Raw genomic sequence first — 7,232 nt, 5'->3', positions numbered from 1 at the left:
AGAAGCTGGAGAGGCAGGAACAAGCCCCTCCCAAGAGCCTGCAGAAAGAACCAGCCCATCAACCCCTGGACGCCTAACGTCTGGCCTCCAGAACCGAGTTGCTAAGTTCCTGCTGTAAGCCACCAGCACTGTGTACCTTGTTGCAGCGCTCCTAGGACGGACTCATGCACACACACTCCCCACATATGTACACATGTGTAAACACGCATACACACGCACAGTTAAAGGATGTCTGCCTGGACACATCCGCCTTACGGTCATGGCTCCCAGGCCCCCTAAGTCATCAATGTCTCCTCATTAATTCACTAACTGAAAAATATATATTTAAATCCGTCCCTCATTTGGATTGCATCTTTAAAATTACCTAAATCTTGTGAGTTGGCTCTCTTCACTACAAGAATGAAACGCCAGCCAAAACGTATCACACAATTAAAAGACAACAGATGTTGGCCTCTGGGATGGAGCGAAAATGCATCTGATGTGTCTGATGAAAAGCAGGCTCGGATCTGGAGATGGTTCTGCAACAGACATGCTCCTGCCCAAAGGGAACGTTCCTCTGAAGACAGGCAGGCCCTTCCCACCTCCCCCGCCCAGCAAGGGTTCAGGCTGAGGAGAGAGGATACTTGTGCGTTAATTAAGTCAGAAGAACAATTCTCATCAGGGTGGGAGGGGCCAATAAACGGTTTAGACAGGCAGGTCACAGAGGGGAGCAGGAGAAAGGCTTTCACTCAAAGCAGCCGTCCCACTGGTCACTCCAGCAGTTGTTAGAGACAGGGGGACAAGTCACGAAGTGACAAAACACCAAGAGATGGAAAGGTCACAGGGTTCACTCAAAACCCATCCGTCAACCTGGCGCCAGCCACACCCGCCACTGGCTGTGCCCTTGCTGTCTATGCCATCGGAAGGGAGGCCACACACCCTGGGTTGACACACTCCAAACTCCCTGACAATGGCACAGAAAATCACACCCCAAGTCCAGACCATCCTATACATAAAGCTCCCCTATTTAGCAAGCACAGGGAAGCAAGCCATGTTCTCTTTTAGGTAAGAACTGAAATCACCTTCCAGCTCCAAGTCTCCCAACCCTGAGGAAGGATTTCAGCAAGGCAAGATGGTGGAGGGGAAGAAACTGCGGCTTTTCTCATCTGTTTCCTTTCTGAAACAGCCAGTTACGGCTCCCTCCTGTGCTATCATGAAACTCACAGGTCATGGGCGCAGGGAGGGCGCACCCTAGTCTTAGTAAAGGGAGGCTACGCACTTAGTTCAGCAGGGGGCGGGAGGCCCCACCCTGGGAGTATACCTGGCCCAAGGCAGGGCCAGGGTTCATGGTTCCCCCATGCTGCTGGAAGCTCCTCATGCCCCAGAGGGTAAGTCCACAGGAGAGGACAGGGGCTGGGGGGAGGTGGGAAGAAAGATCACAGATGGCCTCCCCCCAGGGATAAGGAAGGGGGTGTCCTTCCTGGTCCTCACTGCTGATTCCACCTTCAGAGACCATCTACCTTAACACTGCGTGTGACACTGTGATCTCTGCAGGCCAAACAGGTGCAGCTCTTACTCATGACGTGGGCGGATTCAACACTGAAATATAAGGGCCCATCAAGCATCACAAAGAGACTGTGCTGGGCCCAAGTATGACAGAACAAACCGTTGAGTGCCCAGAGGAAAAACAGCAGAAAGCCACGATTACAGAATAGCAACACAGAGGAAGCCGTGGCTGAGGAGCGGTCCTTGTGTTAATCCAGAGCGCCAGAGACCCCAGCACCTCCCCCTTGAGATCTGGACTCCCTGAGCAAGAGAAGCCAGAGCCACAGCAACGTAACCTGGGGCCTGGGCACCCCAGACTGAGGGCAGATGAACTTGGAAAAGGTGATCCTTTACTTGCCCTTAACCCCTACGTAATCTCTGTAACAGACAGGCCTGAGAGGTAAGAAAACCCACGAAAAACGCTTTGACTCTAAGTGCCATCAAACTGTGGCTGAAATTTATACTCGGACACAAAGGAAGGAATCAAACCCCAGCACGACCCGGTGTGGGACCCTGGAGAGACCACAGGGAAACCCCACCCTTTCTCATTTCTCCAGATCATCCCATTCTCCAGCATCTATGTATGTTTCTCACTGGAGAGCCAAGCCTTTATTTGGTTTCTAATCTTGCTAAAATCATCACTGCCAAGATGATAGCAAAAAACAGAGGCCTGCCCCCAATGCAACCACCATAAGATGTTCACACGATTACAAAATTCTGCCCCACAACGGCAGAGCCCCACACAAAGCACCCCACAGAATCCTACACTTTTCCTTTTTTTCTTTATCTTTTGCAGTTTTTTTTTTTTTTTTTTAGCCGGAGCTGGGCTTGAACCCACCACCCTCAGTATATGGGGCCGGCGCTGTACTCGCCCTACTCGAGCCACAGGCACCGCCCAGAATCCTACACTTTTCTGAATAGTTGAGCCCGATCCAGGACAGGAGTTAAATACCAGAACAGGTGTTACAGGAAACATGGGAAGCTACTTCAGGACTACTGCTAAAAGACATCTAAGGGACAAAACAGAGTGAAATGTTTAACTTAAAAAAAAAGGTAAAATAAAACAAAATTGAATGATACACAGAACAAGGAGGGAAGGGGGACGCTACAGTGCAGGTGACGCCTCTCCTCTCTCTCCCAAACAAGACAAGCGCTGCCATGAAGGGGTGTATAGTTACCTGCGTCCATATCTGCAAAGAATGGAACAGCCAGTAAGAAAAAGAAGGAACCAGAAATTCAGTGTCTCAAAGTTGGATTCAAAAGGTTACACGGAGAGAAAATATAATACAGAAAACTGCTGGTGAACTGACACCCTGATGAGGGGACACAGGGACTAAATGGTTTCCCACTGTTATTACTGTAATTTCATTTAAGGCAAAAAACAAAAGGTGAATATGTTAACTGAAGAAGTAAATGCCTAATGGTAAAATAAATTATCTTATTCTCATGCAAAATGATTATTAAATGTTTATAATACAATATAAGGGGGAACATACTCAAACATACAGTGGTGGTGATCTCAAAGTCTCACGCAGAAAAGCTCTCATCTACGACTAAGCCACATTGCATACATATGAGGGCTGAATTCCATATCCAGGTCAGAGAAATGTCCAACCAATATGTAAAGGAATAACAGTGGATTGAAAAGGACATTTGGAAGGATAGAACTATCAGATAAGAAGTAAGTTCAATAGCACTTCACAGTGTACCAATTACTCCTAAAACAAAAGTGAACTGTTAATGCGTTTGCTAAAAAAAAAATACTACAGAAGAGACAATAAGCTTAAGGATTCTTACCACTTGGTATGGTTACTACTTTCTTGACATGGGATTCATCAAAGTAATGATTTAGAATATGCTAACGAAAAATTTTTAAAACTATACTCTTCATCTCAAGGCTGCCTGCCAAACAGCGTACCTTCAGGAGACTCCTCCTGGACATACGTGCCCGTCAGGTACCGGTGCACCAGCGCGGACTTGCCGCTGGCCAAATTACCCACAATTCCCTGAAACAAAGAAGTGGACACACATTAAGGATAATTAGATCACTCTAGGCGGCATTCTGTAAAGAGAGGTTAAAATATACAGTAACCCTGAACATACACAGAACCAAGCATTGGCTGGAAGGACAAAAGTAAGCTGCTTAAACACTTCTGCTGGGTAAGAGGGAGTCCAACACCCTCTATTCACACCTCCCGTCCTCATCAGCCGTGACAGCTGCAAGGGCACCCAGATGCTGGCGTGATGGACAGATGTATGACAAGGCGGCTGTTTACAATGGGACTATGTCTGCCGAGTCAGCCAATGTTCCTGTAGGACCTTCCACGTACAGAGAAGCCCCAGGTGAGACCACACATGATGGCAGGGAGGAGCGTGGGGACAGTGAGGAGAACAGGGTGCACTGCCTCGGGAAAGGCTGAGGCTGGGGCAGACTGGGGGGCCAGGGCCAGAGGGACGGAAGAGCAGGCTGGGGGGAACTGGGGATGGGGCAGCTTAGCAGGGGCCACACAGGTCAAAAGGTCAGCAAGCCTGCATCTCAGGGTCACAGGGCCAGGGCAGCACCACGGAGATAAAGAGGACAGAGCCGAGACTGGAGGCAGGGGCAGCAGAGGTGGTGGGGTATAGTGGACTAGGAAACAACCCCAGGAGTTCTAAGGAGCCGGGGTGGGGGGAGGGAGGGGGCGCGGCAAGGCCGACTCAGAGAGAGGATGCCAGGGGTCCAGGTGGGCCAGACCTGCAGGAAGACTCCCCTGTGCCTGCACTTGGGGCCTCAAACCCACCCCACTCCTCTGGGAAGCAGCTCATCAGAAGCCTCCATCTTCTGTATTTTAACCTTTTCCTCACCACTACAATGTCGCTGTCTGCATTTAAGTAAGAGCAAATCAATCTTACAAAAACAAGGCTAGAGACCCCCCAGGGACAGTTCCTCTCTTCAGCCACCAGAGCTCTGCTGCCCTTGGCCCTACATTCTGCCTCTAATGCCAAACAAGGGGAGGACCTGACCCTAAGGCTGCAGGGAAGCTGCCCACAGGGTCACCTACAACTTCCATTTCCACAACCACGTTCTTGCTCCCGGCCTCGCCCTGTCAGTGGAAGCTGCTGAGATTCCCTCTCTTCCCCTCTCACCCTGGCGACCTCCTCCTATAACTCCCTGTTAGCCACACAGGCTCCTCCTCCACCTGCCCGGGCACAGGTGCTCCCTGGGCTCCTGGCCCACCCCCCTCCAGGTCACCCTCAGTTCTAACAACCCAAGTGCGGCTGTCCACACCTGACCTCTGTCCATATGCCGCCTGCTCCAAAATTGCATTCTTCTCTGCGCACCCCCTACGCGTCCCTACCCAGCTCCCACCAGAACTACACAGGCTCCTCGTATACACTGGCACACCACCTGCGGGGTACCCAAGCCCCAACACGCCCACAGCCGGGCCCTCTCCCCCCAGTCTGCCCACCATCACTACCTACCCAGCCTCCCCAACCAGAAACCCTGAGATCACTCAGTGCCTCCCAGCCCAGAAGTCTCAGAGGTCTCATGCTCTGAGCACCCTGCCACGTCATCACTGCAGCCGTGAGGTGACCACTGATTGCAAGAGCGGCTAATATCATGTCTCTGTGCCTAGAAGCTCCCCCTCTTGGCCCTGAGAACACCAGGTTCTTGGAAAGGTGACAATGAGAAAATGGCACTCTTTGTCAGACTCCTTGTCACAACCTTTGAGGAGACTCCTATTGCCTTAGGCCAAAGTTCAAATGCTTTAGGAACCACCCTGCCTCCCTCCAAATCCTCACTCACAACTTTGCTGTGGACAAACCAGCCCAGCAGACCTGTGAACTCCCCACAGCACCAATAACAATGTTTTTACTTTCTCTGTGGGAGGCTTCCCTGCTCCCCTCTGTACACCACCAAGGCCTTGCACAGGGACTGGTGATGTTCCTGGTTCTGTCCTCACTACCCTCCAATCCCTGAAGGCCAGGAGCTACACCTCTGGACCCCCAGGAAGCAGGGAACCTTTGCACTCAGCTTGACTCCTGGCCCCAGTGAGGCGCCGGGGAACGCAGAATGGGTGGGTGGACAGAGGGAAGGGAGAGAGAAAGTGAGGACAGAAAGAAGCAGCAAGGTTAGTGAAGGGGGTGGCTGTGCCGGTAACCAGGTCAAACAGAAGAGGACAACTGAGGCAGGAGACTGCAGAAAGAGCAAACCTGTAAGTTACTTCCTGGGCACCCTCAGCTGTCCTCAGTGAGAGGGCACGCCTGTCCACCATCCCTACTCTACACAGGTGTCCCTTGGAGCGACCTCTGTGACACCCCAGCCTCTCACAACACAGCCACGGCCCTTGCACCTCTCAGCTCTCCACTCCCTGCTTGGCCAGCTACAAACCAGGTGCCAAATCTCGCCTTATGCCCTGCTCTGTCCAGGTGCTCGGACGTTCCCCAGCAATCTCTGCCCAAAATCCTCCTTCGAAACACAGCTCCGTCTCTGAGCTGCCTTCACTATGGTCTGAACATTCGTGTCATCACGTTGAAACTCAACCCCCAGGGTAATGGCATGGGGGAGGGGGCTTTGGGAGGTGAGTAGGTCATAGGAGAAGATTAGCGTTCTTATCAAAGGGGCCTGAAAAGGACCCTCTCTTCCACGATGTGAAGACGCAGCAAGAAGATGCCACCTACAAACCAGAGGACAGGTCCTCAGTTGACGTGAGTTTTCCAGGTCCTTGATTTTGGACCTCCCAGCCTCCAGAACGTGAGAAATCAGGTTCTCAGCTGATGCTACTTTGTTACTGCAGCCTAAACAGAACAAGAGTGATGCATGGTCCCAGCTGACGCTTCTCCTCCAAGCTCCCTCCGTCCCCCTCTCACGAGACTACACAAGTCAGCACATCGCCTTGTGAGCATCAGCATGTGGGTCTGGTTCTCTCCATGGCTCAAACATCCTCAAGTTTGGGACCGTGTCTCCTTCATCCCATTCTCCGAGCCCTTGCGCAGCCCCCAGCCCAGCACTACCGGCTGAGTGAGTGACCTGTGCTTATGAGTAGCAAGGAGACGCTTCGATGCTTCAAAGCCAGGCTCAAGGCCGGACCGCATGGACAGATCCTAAATAAAGCTGTTTCCTGTGCTCATTTGACTTACGCCTGCTTTTACCTGGGGCCTCTCTCATCTGAGAATCCTACCTGCTAATTATTCTTTGCTCAAGGGCACCTGCTGTTTGCCAGCTCCGCGCTGAGAAAATCCACAGCAGTGTGCCACAGAATTACATTGCTAACTGAGATTAGAGTTTCTCTTTCCTGAAGAAGAAAACGCTCAGAAACCACACACTGCTCAGTCTGAGCTTCCCCCCTGTCCATGCACGTGATGGCAAAGATCGGGCTCACCCCTCAGAAGGACAGTGCCGACCACCCTGGGTCAGAGCAGAAAGGGGTTCGTCTGAAGGCCCATCTCACAGACCATCCTACATTTGTATGTCATGAGCACTGTTTTATTTGCAACGCTGGTGGAAACTGTGAGGAGGGGACAAAATGTGGGGCCAAGATGCCTTCTAAGCCTTGAAGCTCTAAGAACTGCAGCTGGTCATAACCCGCAGAAGAGGGAATGAAGCCAGCGCAGGCCAAAGGTTGTGCAGAGAAACGGGGCGTCCTGAGCATCACAGGACCAGAGACCCTGCATCGTCCATGCAGTGCCACGCACAGTCAGGCCGAGCTCAGCCCCTTCACGTCACA

At 51.8% G+C, this 7,232-nt stretch overlaps 1 protein-coding gene across 2 annotated transcripts in view; it reads right to left on the bottom strand.

The window, feature by feature from the left end:
- AGAP1 (ArfGAP with GTPase domain, ankyrin repeat and PH domain 1) overlaps positions 1–7,232 on the bottom strand; it is a 544,145-nt gene that overhangs the window by 353,587 nt on the left and 183,326 nt on the right. For both annotated transcript variants that reach the window (XM_023518254.1, XM_012810434.2), the window contains one exon: positions 3,443–3,530. The gene's annotated coding sequence lies outside the window, so the exon portion shown is untranslated. The remainder of the gene's footprint in view (positions 1–3,442; positions 3,531–7,232) is intronic.

Source organism: Otolemur garnettii, unplaced genomic scaffold, assembly GCF_000181295.1.
Source record: "Otolemur garnettii isolate 467f Iridium unplaced genomic scaffold, OtoGar3 scaffold00133, whole genome shotgun sequence".
Classification (NCBI taxonomy): Eukaryota; Metazoa; Chordata; class Mammalia; order Primates; family Galagidae; genus Otolemur; species Otolemur garnettii.
Note: the sequence above shows the minus strand (reverse complement) of the source record. Positions and strands in the feature narration are given on the sequence as shown.